At 34.4% G+C, this 19,986-nt stretch overlaps 1 long non-coding RNA gene across 1 annotated transcript; it reads right to left on the minus strand.

The window, feature by feature from the left end:
- Window positions 1–3,280: 3,280 nt before the first annotated feature.
- On the minus strand, window positions 3,281–4,181 carry LOC138857531 (uncharacterized). The gene is made up of 2 exons (XR_011396630.1): window positions 3,665–4,181; window positions 3,281–3,616 (listed from the first exon to the last, which is right to left on the minus strand). It is a non-coding gene; the product is annotated as an uncharacterized lncRNA (long non-coding RNA).
- Window positions 4,182–19,986: the final 15,805 nt, after the last annotated feature.

The raw sequence follows: 19,986 nt of genomic DNA on the forward strand, positions 1-19,986 counted from the left end.
GTAGAATATCGGTTGAAACATTTTTCGTTCTAACTGATTCAATCTTAGCTGACGGAATTTCTGTGGAGATGAAAAGAGTATACTCGATACTAGCCATATGCAGTCCTAATGACGAAATTACTGACGGATTTTAGAGGTATTTAGTCTGTGGGTGCAAAATTTAATAGAGCAGTACTTTTGAGTTTTTCCTCTTCAAAGGCTTAAAAAAAGCTTTTACATTATTTATTTCGACGAAAAAAATTTACCTTCACCTGTTGCTCAGCCCTGATTCAGGTATACAATACATACATTTCCACAATTTTTATTTTACTGCAAAAAGAAAGCAACGAAGAAATTAAGGAAGATCACCGTAATCCACTTGATGCACCAGGGGAATCATATGTGAAATTTAGCTTGCATTTACTTGTATGCTTGTATGTATGTATTTACATGCTTATTTTACAGATTAATATGCTGTTAAATTATTGTACTTTTTGTAAATCCTCTTAAATATCTGCGCTTTTTTCCATTAACTCAATAATTATAACATTTTGTGTTTTATTGTTATGTTTCCCCTATAGAAATAAATATAAATAAAGTGGTAACAATAAAATAAATTAATTTCTTAACTTTCAAACCTGTCAACGACTATCTTCATGCTTTGTTTCTGGCCGATACAATTCCTGTTTTGAACATCAAACCAATAATATCTAAATTCATGACACCTACTAAATTGTTTTGTCGATTTCAATTCTGACTTCTGATTCCGACATCTATCGGATTCTACAACACCCCTGATTATTATGTCCAAATTTATATTCTCATATATGAAAGACTGCTTGTAAAAAAGAAAATCAGTAAATTGTGAACTTCACGCAATGAGCTGCTAGTAAACCGAATTTAATATTTCTTTAGTCTGGCTGACTTTGATTGTAATTATCGTAGCTGCCTCTGCAATTCTGGCCAATATTGGGATAGAGACTTGTGTTCATTTAAGAACTTTGAATAGCCAAACGGACGATAATTGCCTAGCTACTTGTGCAAGTGGCTGAATTAAACATCAACGACTCTTGCAGTCACAATAAACAACTGGTACACAAAAAAATAAGATTTCACAGGAGATTTTATATTTCAGCGCTGTGAAAACCAAATATCCGAACGAAAGCTAAACTGTTGCCCGGATCAGACTATAACCACCTTTTACCTTTGCATTGGCCAAACCTCACCCTTTTATTAGAAGCAGAGCGCTATGGAATCTTTATGGAAGTTAACTGTTTCGACAGGTCAAGACTTAATTCTCGATGGTCGTGTAGAGTTGTGTTTAGGAAGTTTTAACATTCACTAGTAGTCCGCAATGAAAACATAACAGGTTTAGTTATAATAATAAATAAATTAACAAAACATTTAATTGTTAACGTGTTCTTACTTTCATTTTTTGTTTTGAATATATCTAGCAACATATTTATATACATCAACGTAGTCATTAATTGATTGCAGGTTTTTACATTTGGAAACTTACTCATGTTAGAAGTTAAAACACTTAATTTAAAACAAATTCGATTACTGCTGTGTTTCAGAATCAGTATTTTATCGAATAATTTTGGAAAAGTTTGATTTATTTCTCAACATACGAATAGTCTTCCTCAATCTAGTTTGGAAACAAATGAAATTGACATGAAGCCAAATCTGAAGGTAAATGGGGTAACAGTTCGTAATCTATTTCCACATTGGTCTCTAATGGGTTACAGTCTATCTGCATTTCACCGACGGTCATGCAATGACGCGGAGTATCTGCCTACTGATTTAACGTAAACAGGGTAAAACCCTACTGCAAAATGGCCCACGGTTGCGTTGCACTTGTCGTTCAGAATGTGACAACGAACTCAATTTTCCTTCGAAAAACAAATATCGAATGACCGATGGATATTGCTCCTTTTCTACATTGCATATTAAATCAGCGATTCTGGCTTTATGTATTTTCCACTACTTCAAAAAATAATATGCAATATGTAAGAGTAACAGAACATTTTTCCAAAAATATTCAGAATGGCGCCATAAACGCGTTGTTAAATAAACTTGCACACTGTTGCCGCACGGCTAGACGCCTCAGAGATAAATTTTAAATACAAATTTCATTTGTCTGAAGTAAAGGATGATCGATTCATGAAAATTACCATAAATATATATACTTCTCAAAGCAGAGAGCAACAGTATGCGTGTGCATTAGTGTTCATAGTTCAAGGATAATTTGCTGCATTTCGTTACGTATCTTAATAAAATTACAAACGAATTTAATGTATTGGAAATGCAGACATAAGACAACAATGACTGAAATTATGGATTGTCGTAACGTAATATCGTGAGGAGTTTTATACATTTAAACTAACGGTACAAAACCTGCACCCTTATGCACCACAGTTTCTTCGAAAGCCATCGAGTATACTTACCACTTCTGTATTTAATGAGTTTTAGAAAATTTATATGTAACAGAACTTGCAAAAGGATATTAGAATAGAGAATTTTAAACATCCTCTAAGGAATATTTCAAATAGCTCAATTACTTAGATATACATCAATATTCTACATAAAAGCAGACTAATTATATAGTAACGCCGTAGAACCGCAACGCTTAATAACCTGAACAGGATATTTTAAGTTTGCTACGAAATTTGTAACACCCCGAGGGAAACGTCGGAAACCCTACAAAGTATATATACTCGTATAAATGGTCAGCGTGGCAAGCTGAGTCGAGTCGTGACAAGCTGAGTCCGTCTGTCCATCTCTATATACGCGACCTAGTCCCTCTCTTTTTGAGATAGCGATCTGAAATTTCACACACGTCTATTTATCACCAAGAAGCTGCTCATTTTTCGGAGCCGCCGATGTCGGACCACTATAGCATATAGCTGTCATACAAACTGACCGATCAAACTCAATTTCGTGTAGAGAAAACTGTTTTATTTGACAAGGTATCGCCCAGAAATTTGGCCCTCAGTGTGGCTGTAGTCTCTATCTAAAGTATTGTGCAGATCGGACAACAATAGCATATAACTGCCAGGTAAACTGATCGGTCAAAATCAAGAAAAATATCCTTTTACACTATTTTACGCTATAAAAAAATGCAACTGTGAAGGGTATTATAGCTTTGATGCAGCCGAAGTTAACATTTTTTCTTGTTAGAGTAAAACAAGTGCTATGTATATGTATGGAGATATCCATTGCAATAAAACTAATTTTAAGTAAAACATCAAATTCGAAAAACGAAAAATTATCTTTCAAATAAGTAACCAAATACATTCGGTTTAAAATATATATTTAACATATGTATATAATTTAATTCAACGACAACGAAATTTGTACATTTCATTTATTTTTTACGAAAAGTCTTCGAGTCGCGTCTGTTTTTAAACCATTTCCAAAGTTTTTTGTATTAAAATGTTCTTGGAAAAAAGTATAGCAAAGCATTCCTCTAAACAGACTGCAAGTTCATTTAGATTGCGGGTAGAAATTTGTTTTTGAAAGGTCTCGGATTCTGAGATTTTTCAATTACTGAAAGTGGTTATTTCTTGTTTCCCGAAGCATTGGCGAAAGCTAAAAATGAAAGCTTTCTTTCATGTTTTTCTTTCTGTTGCAGATGCTGAAATCGAAAAGGTTAATATTTTTATGACTTCTCTGACTTATTTACTTTTCACTATATTCTTTCAGAAAACATATTCGGAAGCGTTTTTTGAATTTATTCATCCAATCATCCCTAGTAATACTTGGAATGAAACTTCTTCGCCATTGTCATTAAAACGGCGCCACTAGTGAGGTTTGGGTTTCGACGTTGAGTCATAAACCATTTGTAGTGGACCTACTCCATTCAAGGAAATTTTCTTTGTTTAAGGGACTTATATATGTACCAATTTCGTACAATTTCGTAAGCGTTCCTCGATTTTAAATTTCTGTTTTTGTGGTACAAACAATCGACTTTGAATATCCAAATTTCGCGAATTACGGAAATCCCATTGGTGCGATCGTCCAAAATCCTTAGTTTATTTTCCAAAATATAGAACCAACCGCACGAAAAAAGTATTTTGAACTGTCTGAATTACGTTTAATTTAAAATCAATGGAAACTTAAAAATATGCATTTATATTTTCTGCCGATGTTGTACAACAGTTTGTTTTGGCAAAGAATGCGAAGTTCAAAATAAAAATATAGCAGCGTTTGCAATATCGAATAATTAAAAGTATTTGCCTTCGTAATATAGAGACATCAGTAAAATAATTTTGATAATTTGTTCAACCGAGACTTCGTTATTTTGAAAGTTCGTTATACTGGACAACAACTGTAATTCATTTGCAAGATAAAATAGTATATGGTAAATGGCTACCAGTGGCACGGTTAAATGGTCAGACTATAATAAGAATACATGTACTTTTATATAGATTGCGTCGAATACAAATATCGGTTTATTATACTCATATAGCATATTGCTGCCATACAAACTGAACAGCCGGAATCAAGTGCTTTTATGTGAAACTCTTTCATTTCACAAGGTATCTTCACGAAATTTGGCATGGATTATTATTTAAGCCAATTATGCAATCACCGAAGAAATTGCATACATCGGATGGCTATAGCATACAGCTACCATATTAGCTGAACGATCGGAATAAAGCGCTTGCCTGGAAACCTTTTTTATTTGACATGGTATCTTCACGAAATTAGGCATGAGTTATTGTCTAAAGCAGCCACGTAATCTTTGAAGAAATTGTTCAGATCAGATCACTATATCATAAAGCTGCCATACAAATTGAACGATCGAAATAAAGTTCTTGTTAGGAACCTTTGTATTTGTGAAGCGTTTAATAGCTTCTGTGCGACCGAAGTGAATGTTATTTTTTTTTTTTGGAATGCTTTCTCACATAAAATTTTTTCTGCATACAAAACTTCTTTTTTGAAATTTTCATAAAACCTGTCAAATGCTATTAGAATATAAAGCTGCATGATGCTTTATGTGCAAAATGTTGTACATGGTCAAGAGGTTACGATAATAATTCAAAGAAACTTTTATGGACCCAATACATTTTTATTTGCTATATTTTCACAAATTTAGATAGATTTAGGTACAATTTCCCGCCTAGAATCAATTATCTAACTTGTCGGAAAACCTTATACACATAACATAGTATATGATAAAATGACAAAAGACAAATTTTCTCCTTTTCAGCATACCCACCAAACAGTTTTAACATATTTCTTTTACGGATATATATATTTGAATATTAATTGGAAGACGTGGGTGATACAAACTTTAGTCAGAGATATATGCGAATATCAAATCAAAGTCATGGAAAATATCTGGCCTCCTTTACTCTATCCTCTGCTTAAAATTTCCTCACTAAACTAAAGCTTCGATCATCTACTTTAAAGTCAAGCTCTCCCATAACATCGCACATTACCGACACTTATTTTACAAATTACAGACCTTTAGATGCTCGTAGACTGACTAGATATTCTGACTAATCTTAGTCAGAACGACTAACTTTAATTTAGAGTGGGACACCTCAACGTAGATTGCTGAACAAACCAATGATGAAGTCTCTGGCTAACGTCAAAGTCCACTTTTCAAAATGATATTGGGTCGTTCACTAAGTAATCTCGTTTGATGACAACAGCTGATCTTATTGAGTTTTTTCGCAGCCAACTTCACGCTCATCCGCTTTACCGTTATATATTTCAACAGCTGACATATTAAGACTTGTTTTTAAAAAATTTTCTTAAACTTTTTGGAATAGGTTTTGGTTGGTGCCCTATCGAAGATGATCGAGAACAGCATTTTCGTCATATTTTACTGTTCTACGCCAATGCTAAAATTCGTTTGGAAATTTCGTTCCGGCAATTTCGATATTGAGGATGCACCACATCCTGGAAGGCCCTTTTAAGACGCTGTGGATAAAATAAAGTTGGTCGATGCAAATCGTCGAATTACAACTCGACAGATTGTAAAAATTTTATATTTTTCTACACAATAAAAAAATGGTGTTTAAACTGCACAAAAAAAACGAAATTACTTAGTGAATGATCCAATATTACTTAACATACATATACAAGTATTTACCAAATGACTTATTATAAATTTAACCCTTAAAAGCATGAGGTCAACCCCCAATATGGAAACCAAGCATCTCCTATCTGAAATCACCCACCAAACACGAAATGTGTACTCATTTTCCAATAAATGCATCGTTTTCTAGGAACTGCTAAAAATGTGTGTTATTTTATTTGTACCATACTCTTATATGGTACACTATGCATTGGTGCCAAATAGAGAGAAAGGTTTTTATTGGAAAATTTTACGTATTAAAATTAAGGACAATAAATGTACATTAAAAGAATAACTCACTCACTCAAAATTAATTTAAATAAAAATAGTTTATAAATATTGAGTTATTCTTGATCATTTTTATTATACTTGTATGATACAAAACAATTAGGTTTTTTTTTGCATTTGAACACTGAACGGTTATTCACGTGTTTTTCCCCAGCTTAACATGTTTAATTTTTGCATTCTACACGACATTAAATTATAGGAAGATGACCAGTGCGATCGAAACGAGAAAAATGTGGTGGTCCTTGTTTTGCGGCACGAAAGACTGGCGCTAGTACTCCTTATCAGGCAAAACGCCTTTTGAGCCACTGGGGTATTGGCGCTGACCATGCAAAGATCCAATAGGTGATAAAATATGCATATGAACCATTTTCTCCTTTTCATTCAATTTTTTGGCGACCGAGGTGAGGAACCATAAGCCCCACACCTCCTATATAATAATTGTACTATTAAATGATTCGGGGGCAAGAAATAGTTATTACTTTCTTCACTTTTTTGTCCCGGCATGTACATTATGTACCGGCTTCATCCCAACGAAAGTAGAGACAAGGTTAACTACCTGATTATTCTTCCAGGATATAAACGTTATCGGGACACCATGTATTGCCGTTATGAACTCTGCTGAGACAACTGAATTCATTTTCATCATAACCTTTGCATCTGGAAGTTAACAATTTTTTATTCAATGCGATTTTTGGGTTTCTTCAATTAGTTCATCCAAAGTATCTGCGAATTCTTCTTCATCATAAGACACATTTCCAAAAAACAAAACAAGTTATAATAAATCATCGCTTTTCATCACATTTCACTTTATTTAGTCAAAATAAGCTCTAATGTATTTACCTGTAATATTTATTGGACAAACAATGTAGTAAATTATTATTTATGGAGAAATAAAATTTATTATTATTTATGGAGAAATAAAATTTACTCTTTAATTTTTTTGCAAAATTTCCTTCCGACGACTTCGTTAGCTCATTGTCAGTTTTGTATAAAACTCAGAAAAAGAAGCGGTAGTTTTTAAAAAACAGTCGTTTTAATGACGCCTTCTTTGAGTAATCCAAATTATGACATAGATTAATTTGATCAAATTATGAAGGATTTAAGGCATGTACCATATATGCTACGCCATGCATTTAAGAGTTAAGTACCAAGTTCTGATTTGCTGATATTAGTTGCACATAGCCTGCAGAATATATAGGTTTTTATTAATATATATAATATTATAATATTAATTAAGCACCCTGCAATCCAAAACTATTTGGTACATGTGCAAATAGTTTAGCAGTAATTAAAATTAAAATTAAAATGTAACAACATTGTTAAATGCAAGAAGCTAAGCACAGAGAACCAGTGAAAATTAAAATTAAAACGGAAAAATCTCTGAAAATGCTTATTGAATATTCAAGTGGCCAAGTTATAAAAACTCCAAACAATAATACAATCAATAAAAAGTAAAAACTAAAACAAAAGACACCATCAAATTTACAACAACTACCACTACCAACTACAGTCACAAATAAAGTGATTTCAGCACTGGCAGCAACAATAATAGTTCAAAAGCAGTTACCTAGTTGTAGAAGAAATAACAGAGACTCTCACAAGTGCATAAGCTCTGTTGCACAGAAGATTTTTGTACAAGCGCACCAAAAAATTTGCTAGCATTTTGCAAACCATACAAAATAGCAGGTTTAGCCAGTTTAGCAGCAACAATATGCTTGTACTATAATAGTACATATAATATTTATACTCTCGAATCACGTATCACAGTGCACAACAATTATGTTCGTACCGTACCGATTTCAAAGGAGACGACATATTACTGATCTATTTATCTCATTTGAAATATTGGAATAAACAGATACTTTACTTTCACCGATCGTTGGTCTATTTCATTTTTTTTATTTTAATTTCGCAAAACCCATGAGCACTCCAGCCGAAGTGTTCGGTTTCCGAACAAAATAGGAAACTTTACTAGCAAAAGTGCAGATGATTTGAAAACACACGGTTTTATTTACGCAACACATTCAGAACAGACCGGAAGTATGAAAATACAGGTCAATGCATGCTAATAGCTAGCTAGCCTCTAGGTTCTCAAGACTGGCGAACAAGCAAAAACCTAAACTAACGACTAGCGATATTAACACTTGATCAGATTTTAGCAAATGAAGAGCGTGTGAATTTAACTTTCACCTCAACTTAAAACTACCAGAAAGTGATTAATTTTCTGTTCCGTCCGAACGTCTCCATACTTTACTTGTGTAAATTTTGTGTCATTTGATACAGTCATGTGTTCGCTGATCTGAATGAGTCGACGTTTCTATACTTCCGCTTAGTCAAACGGATATGATATAAATGCCCAAACAATTGCACCAACGTACAACGTCATACATAAACACGTACACTCGTACATGATTTATATTTACTTACGGCACAGCTAAACACATACAAGTATGTATGTATACAGTGTTATTGTCTACTCTAGTTGCCAGCCTGGTGTTTGCGTTTATTCATCTGTCATTGAAGCCTACGTGCATATTTACAACTTACAAACTGTGCAATTGTCCTCATCCAACATTCATTTACCACATTTTACCAACCACTCTAATTGCCATCATTCACCTGCTGTATACAACAAGCCGCCGTTCGCTAAAAGCGGCTGCGCTGAACGGCTCTAAAATTGCAAACAACTGAGCTAAGCTGACTATCAAACCCCATCTGTACGCGCTTGCTTTCAACTTCATCATCCAAATATTGCGCCTGCATCTCGTTAATTTAAGTCCTGTCACATTTCTCCACCTTGCCTAAATCGTAACAAGCATTGTCAGTGTGCCACGAAACATCCAAGCAAATGGCCGTCCACTCGTCGGCAGCTTTTCGCAAGCAACCAACTCTAGCTCAAGTCTCATTTTCGGCTTACAATGACGATAAAGTTGATTTTGATTGTTTTTCCATGCTTTCACCCCAACGCGGCGTACTGTCACAACAACAACCATACGGTTGAAAGTGATTGAATGTGCCGTCAGCGCTTGGTCTCACATAACGCGATTGCCGAGATTTTAGCGACAGTATGACTGTAGGTGGAGTTAACCGGTGAATGTGGCCATATGAAGTGAAGGAAATGCGGAAACCGTTAAAAAATGTTGTACCTACCATATACTTATGTTTACATGCAAAAGTAAGCTGCTCGTATATCGAAACCAAGCAGTAAAATTTCAAAATGACAGAATTATCACAAGGAAACTTCAAAACAAAGCGGCTCTACAACAGCAAAGCCACAGCTGTAGAATATGTATATCTTACAGTGAAAACTGCTTTTTACTTATAAACTAGTTTGGAACTATTGTGAAACGTAAACTGAACTAGTCAGCTGATTTTCTAATTTCCATACTAACATTTAATATTTGTAATTTTCTTAGGTATATCATTTATGGATGAGGCTTAAGCAAAAATATTATATATGAATTTCGCTCTTGCTCATAAACATTTTCTTCATTTGTGGACTGAAGAAAAAATCGCTTACATAAGAAGAAAGACATGTCTTCAGAAGTTGACCATGAAATAATGCACATCGAAGCCAAAAATTTGATCGAACCTAGTTTACAGCAAAAAAATATAATTAGTTCATTTCATCGTTTTGGTGCCCTTTTGTGATGTAGGAAAATATTACCTATGCTTTTGTTGGAAATTCATATCATAATATTAAGTTCTGAAAGTATTAATAGTAGATTCGCATATACAGTTGAAGTTAACCTTTATAGGTGAAAGCACTTTTCTATAAATCTATATTTCATCGCAAGACGAATGTGAACTCATGGCTTGGCGACTGGTAGCAACAAATTCATTCCATTCGACTACTCTTTTATTTACAAATTTGAAAATGTTTACACTTAAAAGTTCCGAGAATTCTACTGACATGAAGTCTCATATGTACAATATATGCAGGAATGTTTGATATATTTACAAGTATGTGGCTACAATTCACATAGCCTACTGACACACTAACATCCTGCAGTGAAGTAAAACATAGAACTTAGCTGTTTAGAAGCGGAAGAGAGGGCGAAACAAGAATAAATAGACGAAAGATGAACGATGCAATAGACACCGTCATGTCCTGACAAAAGTTGCCAGCGAAAACTTCTGCAGCTCTAGCCAAAGGCTGCTTTGTTCACATCTCCACACATTCAAATGCTAGACATGTTGCAACGACTTTTTCGCAGCTCCAGCAATTGCCAGATGAACGTAAAACAAGACCAAAACCGTAAGGTGAGTGAGGATTGTCAACATTATCAACGACATAACCACAGCAGAATTAATATTTTGCCAAATAAAAAAAATATACAAGTAAGGAAGAACTAAGTACGGGTGCAACCAAACATAAACTAGTAGAAAGTAGTGTAGTCATCATATTACTGCCGGGGGACGGTATGGATCAACGTCAAATTTCATTGCAAAATCACACTCTCTGCAACCACTAATGCCTTCACTAACTGTTTAATAATTAAATTTACCAGCGTGTAAAGTTTTAAAGGTTTTCATGCGGTTTGCTTGACACAAAACCAGCAAAGAAGACTGTATGCCTACAATATCACAGGGCCGTAGATAGAAAACCGGGACCCGAGGAGGATTGAAGTGAATTGTTGGAGAAAAAATATGCAGAACATTTTTGCAGAGCACCGAGCCCTCCTGAGAACTTCTGGCCCCTGTTCCCGATCCTTTTTCCTTCACTGAATATGTCCTCCGTTAATGGTCACATTTATAGAAATTTAAAAAATCAACAAAAATAACAACAAAGAGATGTTTATGGTAAAAGAGAGACGACAAAAAAACTTAGACATAAACAGTATTGCCAGATCCTTAATAAAATAGAAAATATATTAAGAAGGAACACCTGTGTTTTGAAATTTGTTTACATGTGGGCGTGGTCCCGTTACCTGATATGTTTAATGTGTATATCTCCAAAACCATTCACGTTATATGAACCAAATTTGCGCAACACAAATCATTTCGACAGCTCTTACGACAGATGAAATCGGATGACAAACACGCCCACTCTCCACATATCGGTTTTGTTAAAAACTACAAATAGTGAGATAAAGCATGCAATTTTACATCCGGGATGGTACAGAAGGGTTCAATAACAAATAGAGGAAAAGTTTACTCCAGAATATATGTCTGACTTTTTGCCGAAAATATCGGTAAATTTGTGAGATATACAATTGAAATTATGAGAGAATGTTTTCCTGATAATAGTATTTCTATATGTCAAAAATGGGTTGAATTAGATCTTTATTTTCCTTAGCCCCCATATACCTAACAAAAAAATTTCGAACTTCCCACTGCGTTTATACACCATATATCGACCAATATGTGAGTTATCTTACTTAAGTGCGCGTGAATGGAGTTGGTCTAAATCGTGGTTTTAATCGCATATCCCTAATATCATCAACTCCGAACTTCTGGTTAACGCTTTGCACATCAACTCAATATATTAAATTTACCCTCTTTGGTTAAGTTTAAGGATGACTTCAATATAATTTTCGCTGACGGGATGTAAAATATATTTTTAAACTAATTGAGTCTATGACCTATAATATTATATAACTTAATATGATACCAAATTTGATTGTAATTCATTCATGATTTATTTGACTAAAAAGTAGTAAATTATTTCGCAACATTTTTTAATATAAAGTTTTGCCAACACCTGAAAGTATTTCCCCGGCTTTGATCTTTGCAAGCTGCAAGAGTATAAAATGTTCGGTTACACGCGAACTTAGCCTTTCCTTACTTGTTAAAACTATTATAGTTACGGAGTATATGCATACCGATTGTGACAGCGTAAAATTAAGGCGATTTTTGGATATTAAAAAAAACGACTAGATCACTTGTTTTACAATTTGAATGGTTTATTTGAATATATTTTGAGAACACGCAGTAAAATCAAAGAAACAAATTTTTAATTTTGAGAAAAACGGGTTTAAAGATAAATTGATTAAGTTGATTGAACTTAGTGACTACACTTTAGAACGCTATACCTCAAAAAACCTGATCACGATATCAATTTAAAATTTTAGTATCTTATTATTAAAAGTATAAGCTTCCGAATAACGAAAAAAATATATATTTTTTTAATTTTATACTATGTAGGTGTCCCGTTAATATATGGTCAAGGAAGAAGATGCAATTATCTCGCGTTTTGATCGATGTAATATGCATTAGTTGAACCTTTGTATACCGTGTGCAGCATGGTGCCAGAGTATAAAAAGACAAGTACTAACATCGCTGATGGTGCAATAGCCAGCAGGAGCTTAGAGTGCCGCATCATAAGAACAACGGAAAGATAACAAAAATATGAGAAAAAATTAAGCATTTCAAAAACAAACAAAGAGCACGTTGACAAAAAAATGGAAATACGAAATTTCCATTGCATCAGCCGGAAATGCTGAATTTGTTAGTCTAAAACAGTCGCTGTGCTGGATCGATCCCTTCATTCTACTCTACTTGTCTGTAGAAATACTCCTAGCATAATGAAATAGCAGGAGCAACAGCGTTAACAATGCTTGCAACAATCGAAGTAGAGCATGAATGCAGCAACAATTGCGGTAGCAAATACCAACGACAACTGCAGTTGCAACTGCATATCGCACCAAAAGCACGTGAAGCAGGAACAAAAGCTCAAAGCAGATACCATATGTGCAAAAAAATTCAACTGCGCAACGAAAACAGACAGTCTGTAATACCAGTTCAACAACAGCAATAACAACAAAGGCAAGAAATGGTTGCCTTTCTTGCTATTATAATATTTACGCCACGTCTAATGTGCATTTTTGACAGTTGACAGCTACAGTGATCAATTGCTGTTGGCATTATTGTCGTGCGAACGACTTCAATTGCCACAGCTAGAAGTAACAACACAAGCAACAGCAGAGACATAACTAGGAATAACAAGAAAATCATCAAAGTGGATACCGCATATGCCACAAACAATAATAGATTGCCCCATACAACCCCAATTTGCCGCATACTCGCATGTTGCAGCATTATTTCACTATACTAGTATAACACAACATCAGGCCGACCAACAGTTCATTTCTTTGCTCATTCATTCAGTCGTTCATTCAACCATTCAGGTCACAAGTAATTGGTTGACCTTTCTGTGCGTCCTCATTTAGCGAGAATTGCAGCTCACTATAGCATGCAGCATCCAGCAAACAGCGTCGCTAGTTAGATACTTGCTGCAATTCACAGCAGGTTACATATATGCATAGCAATAATTACAATGCGTTGCATTTGACACGTGCTGTGCAGCAGCTAAATTACTCCACACGCTGCGCACTGACTCACTGGCATAAAAAGCCGCTCTGTCACCATTAATATCTTGTTTTGCTTGTCTTTCTTCTTTTCTATCGGAGAGAACAAATGACTTAATATCTGGGCTGAAATTTGTATTGCTAACTACATGAGTATGTTTGGCCGAAATGGCTTTGTTGCTTTCAGAAGGCATTTTACCCTGCAAAAAGTGTAGCTCGTTCAAGCAATAATACCGCAAGTAGATGCACCATGATCAGAACCCACTTCCGATCTGAATGCAATATGTTCACTAGTTTCCATTAGGTAACTAGGTTAAAAATCTTTTGAAAGAAGCATAATTATTTGTGGACAATAATTTAATTCAAAAGATTAGCTTTTGGGTCTAAACAGTAAGTTGTGAACATGCACGGTGAGTGAAAACGTAATCTATTGACATCGGGGTTGCGAATTTTTAATTCAAACATTTTGGACTGAAAATATAAATTTCATTTGCTAATCCCGATATATGTTGGGATTAATTTTTTTTTAACTTCCCGCTAAGAAAATGGAAAATTTTCTAAAAATCGGGAAGATATTGGTTTCACCCCATTTTGCAAAAATCGAGTTCTCAACAGATCTCGACGTTCTGAGGGTCGAGGAAGCTTCCCCGAACATTTCTACGATGATGTCCGTATGTCTGTATGTATGTGTGGATGTATGTGTGTGTGTGTGGATGTATGTGACCCTCTTATAACTATTAAACTGCTCAACCGATTTGAATAAATTCCAAAGGGTTTCATTGCACTTGAATTTCGTGTAAGTTTGGACCCAATCGGACCAGTAGATTTCGAGAAATCTCAAAAATAAAAATTTTGAAAAATCGTTTTTTTCGAATTTTTTCCAAACGACTTGACCGATCGACACCAAAAACTAATCAGTTCTAAACCTTGAAGAAACACATCGTTTGCCGCAAAGCAGTGAAAAAAGCGAAATTTGAACGATAGCGTATGAAATTAGAGGGAAGTTGCAGGGATGGCCCTTGAGGCCAACCGTTTTCTACATTTTTTTCAATGCGGTATTTGAAATTAAAATTTTAATTTTATATTGATTTTTAATTTTTAAGTCCTGAATTTGGGATCAAAAATTTTTTTTTTCAATCCGGTATTTGAGATTCGATTTTTTTAGTCTATAATCCCGTATGTTGGACCACAAAAAATTTTTAATTCCAATGTTAACTTAATTATTGAATTCTTATGCACATATTTGCAACCCTGACTGATATGTTGCTCACCTTCTTTTTTTTCTTCTTTCTTCTAAGAATCAAAATCTAAATATTTTTTTGCGAAGACATATTCTCCATTTTAAAAAGTTTAATAACTTTCTACCAAAAGTTATTACGGAAATTCCTAATTTAAAGAATTGGTTTAAAGCAGCAATTTCAGCTTTAGGAATTTACTAAAGGAGCTATAAAATACTAATAGTAGTAATAGTATAAATTAGTAAAGTTCACATAGTTATAAACTTGGATAAGAGACCATAAATGGCTAATTAAGCGAACTATTATTACTGCGAAATGGACAAAACAAAATTGCTAAATTGACTCAGCTCGTCATACTTATCATTTGTGTACTTGTATATATATTTTAGGGTCTCCGACTTTTTTCTCTCTGGACGTTACAAACTTCGTGACAAACTTAGTAACTAATTTAAAACATGATATAAACTCAAACTAAGGAACAAGTCAACCAGAAGGATGGCTATCATTATGTAAGGGTAAAAAAACGCGTCCACTTCATTTTTGTATAATATCACACACGCTGACCATAAAAGGTATCCAGTTAACTAGTCAATTGGGTTTATTTATATATTATATTATACTGTTACTCAAGTATATTCGAGAACATTATTACACTCAATTCCATTAAGATAACTCACAGTTTGGCTCATAATTGACCAATTTCTTTCATTTTCGTCACCATTCTATTGCTGATCTAAAAAGATATGTACAGTTATTATACCCAGAATAAGATATGTAATGTTTACCACCAAAGGAGCTGCTAATTTGTCCGAACCGCCTCTATCGGACTACTATAGGATATAGATGCCATATTCGCAACATGTTGTTACAGAGTATAATAGCTTTATTCACCTAATTGTTTGCATCACCTTAAACTAATCGAGATAGATATGGAGTTATATATTCGATATGTGTTCAAAAGAAAAGGTGAATTTTGAATTTTTTTGAAAAGTACTTATTTATTCATCAATATCTAGTTTTTCCCCTTCAAAGTAATCCCTCTCGAATATAATACACTTGGGCCAACGCTTTTCCAACCCTCGAAGCACTTCTTCACTTTTCGGTATGCCCATCGGTTATCATCTTTCTTCGATTCTGACTTGTTGTAATCAATTATGGCAAAACACTTGCTTTCATTGGTTTCTTAAGTTTTGGAGACAGGAAAAATGCGCAAGGAGCCAAATATGTATAATACGTTGGTTGAGGCATGATTATAGAACAAACTTCGCTGCCGCACGTTTCATGCCCAAAACATTCGAGCAAACTGAATGGCATGAGCCGATTGATATGCCAACATCCTCTGCAACTTCCTTAACACTAAACCTACCAGCATTGCATGTATAACTATTCCTACCATGAGCGGTCAAATGACGGATTTTGAAATTACTTATATCTCTTAATATAAAATGAAGAAAATAATTATTTCATAATTAAAAATATAGTTTCTTTTATTTAAAAATAAATCATCTACATTTTATTCCTTATAAACAACACTTTTTACAAATTATAGGCTTCTCAATCGCACATTTGCCGCATACGTACTTTTTACATTTTAGACAGAATTTGTTTGTCTTATTTTTTTTGCAATATCTTATCTGACATGTTTTCCGATCACTTGTTTGTGCACTAATGTTTCTGGCTGCTTTTGCTGGCTCTTCTTCCTTGCCTGGCTGTTGCTCTTTTTGATATTCGCTTATAAGTTCTTCTCCCAATTGAAATAAAAAGTTTTGCCTTGATATTAGACTTCCCGTTGTTTCTTTATATAATATCCATGCATTTATCCCGGCTAAGTCTAGGATATTGAAAAATACTTGTAGTGGCCATCTCCGAGATTTAGATTTTACAGAGTATTTTCTGGCCATTTGGTCTGTAACATCTACACCGAATTTGGTGTTATTATATAATCTTATTGTCTCGGGTATACAGGCATCATTTTTTTCAATTTTCACCGAATTATGCATTGAGCTAAGAATCAATACCTTTTTATTTTGTTTAGCCTTATAAACTGTCAGAGTACAATTATTTGTTGAATTTGTTCCAAACTTTAGAAATCAAAGCGAATTTATCGGTTTGTAAGCGATGACTTCTTTGATTTCTTTGATCAAACCGAATAAACCTCATAATTTCCGTAAATGCATTTCTGCTCATAGTATTTGAGAAAAATGCTGGTCCCCATTTTTTGTTCCATAGGAGTGAAATATCTAAATTTCTTGCCTCATATGCACCTCGTGCATACAATAATCCGATAAATGCATATAATTTTGCAGTAGATAGATTCCATTTAGTTCCCAACACTCGAAATGCCTCGGCTTCCGTGCAGTTTCTTATATGTTCGATTGTATTATGATCAACAATAAGAGAAAATGCTGTAAAAAATTTATCTTTCATAATAGTTCGTTTAGAATGCCCGGTTGGCCCTGATGTTTCTCTAAAAATATTATGCATCTCTGTTCTTCCAGGATTAGACCCTTCTTTTATTTCTTGCCATTCAGTTCCGTCTATAGCAGTTTCGGTTAGCTCTTCTTCATTCTCACTTTCGGAACTAATTACAAATATCCTTCTCTTTTGTCTTCTACGTATGTTCAAAATGTTTTCTTGGTCACTATCGGTGTCAGAGTCGTTGCCAAATAAATCAAAATCATTTTCCTCTTTGTCATCTTCATTATCAGAAAATTCCCGTTCATCTTCCGAACACTCTTCGTCAATATTATTTATATTCTCTAATAATTTGATATTTATCGAATGCCTTGACATTTTTAGGCTGATATAGATGCACACAAATAATGAAATAAAAACTAAAAAATGTGGTTCGTTGAAAGAGTAATTTATAACATCACTATTTCCACTATTTCTTTGGTACGCTCCAAGTACCATCCAAATCCTTTTACAAACAACTGAACTCAATCTTATGCTAACTTATGCTTATATAGAAAATTAGTATGTAAGAGAACTGACGAAAATAACAAAGTTGTTATTGCATACGGCAAAATGGCCTGACTAAACAACAGTAGAATGGTATGATATGCCAAAGCCAAACGCATCACCTGATAATGGTGATTCCTGTTGTTCTTGTGTGCTTCACAATGGTCTGACCCAAACAACGGTAAAAATGCCGAAGCTAAAGTGCGTCAGCTGATAATGATGATGCCAGATTGCACCTAGAGAATGGTGCTGCCAAATTGTATAGCATAAATCTCTCAAGTTAATGGAACTTATGATGAATCGTTAACAGTATCTATTTTTTAATTTCAGATTTGAGTTTTCGAGAGTATTCTATTACAAAAACATATAAATCGTTCAGTCGGTCAAATGACCGCTCGTGGTAGCTAAAACGGTCTACATAGTTATCTCAAAAATCAAAGAATCGAAAAAGTAGTAAATAAGTCATGAAGTTTAATGGCGGTATAATAACGTGGTGCTTAGAAAATTTTAAAGAAAATTTGAAAACGGTCATTTGACCGCTCGTGGTAGGTTTAGTGTTAAAGCGATTCGACCACTTATAAATACTTTTTTGAGACAAAGTGAACTCACCGAATGTCACAGGCAACATTTCAAGTGCCTTTGAGTACTTTATTCCATTTTTTAATCTTACAAAATACAGAAAGAATATGTTTCTAATAACAGCATATCCAGTTGCCAAAAATGACTGAAATCAGGGCATTATACTGATCTCCATTTGCTAAATAAACGGATTTGCAACAGTATAAGTATACAATTTTTGTTCACCTAAGGGTTGTTTGTATCACCTAAAAATAATACTGTTATATATGATCAGGATGATGAAACAAGTTGAATTCGGAGTGACTGTTGGTCTGTCCGAGCGACAACTTGAGTAAAAATTAAGATATTTTGATGAAACTTTGTACACATGTTCCTTGGCAAAAAAGTTAAGGACGAGTTTGTAGATTGGCGTAATCGGATCATTAATCAAAAAATTATAAATTGCTATAACTATGCCGCAATATAGGATACAGAACTTAAATTTTCGCAACGAATCATATAAAGGAGGGGCCCCTCCGATTTTAAAATCTTTAAAAAGTGAGTGTGTTCCTTCTGCTAATGAGTTTAATGTATATATCTTCCAAACCCATAAAGCTATTTGCGCCCAAATTTGCACAGGACAAATCTAATCAACCCTTTTTACGATAGTGTGAAAATAGGTGAAAGCGGATGATAACCCCGCCCACTCACCATAGAACGGTTTTGTTAAAAACTACTAAAAGTGTGATAAATAGTTAACTAAATGCTTCATAGACATTAAATTTTACATACAGGATGACACGAGAGAACTTAATAAGATGCGCTGTGAAAATTGGACGATAAGCGTGGCGTTGCCCACTTTTATGTGAAATTACATGACCCTGGACCTCTTCGACCGATTTCAACAAAATTCATTACATAACATTTCTCTAATATTTCTATGTTACAGTGCGAAAATAGAGCGAAATCATACTACATCCACGCCTACTTCTCATATAACAATTTTTCAATTCCACTTAATTATTTTAGATTCCAGTTTACAAATGATGCACCAAATAATAAATAATTATGGCCAAAAATTGTCTAAGTCGAACCAAAACTGTTCAAACCGAATATGTGAACCCCAGCGCCTATAGTTGAAAGAAAAATATCGATTAATGTGTGATATAAATAATTAAAGTTCGAAAAGAATCTTTACCTGATACAAGAGAGCAGGTAAGGGCGTATATAACGCTTCATCAGGAAAAAGCTGACGCACTAATGCGAGAGACACGCATTAAAATTGGCTGGGTTAACTGCAGGCTTAGACTGAAAGAAAACGTCAAAAGGTGCTACCGCTGCTTTGGACCAGGGCACTTGACCTGGGACTGCAAAGGGCCCGACAGGAGTACACTTGCATAAAATGCGGCCAACCAGGTCACAAACTAAAAGAGTGCACAAAACCCCCCTCATGCTGCCTCTGCGAAGAGGCTAAACACGAAAAAGTCGACCATATCCCGGGCTCCGCAAAATGTACGGTATATAGGAATCATCAGAACAAATGAATATTCTACAGGCCAAT

The sequence above is a fragment of the Bactrocera oleae genome, chromosome 5 (genome assembly GCF_042242935.1).
Source record: "Bactrocera oleae isolate idBacOlea1 chromosome 5, idBacOlea1, whole genome shotgun sequence".
In the NCBI taxonomy this organism is placed as follows: Eukaryota; Metazoa; Arthropoda; class Insecta; order Diptera; family Tephritidae; genus Bactrocera; species Bactrocera oleae.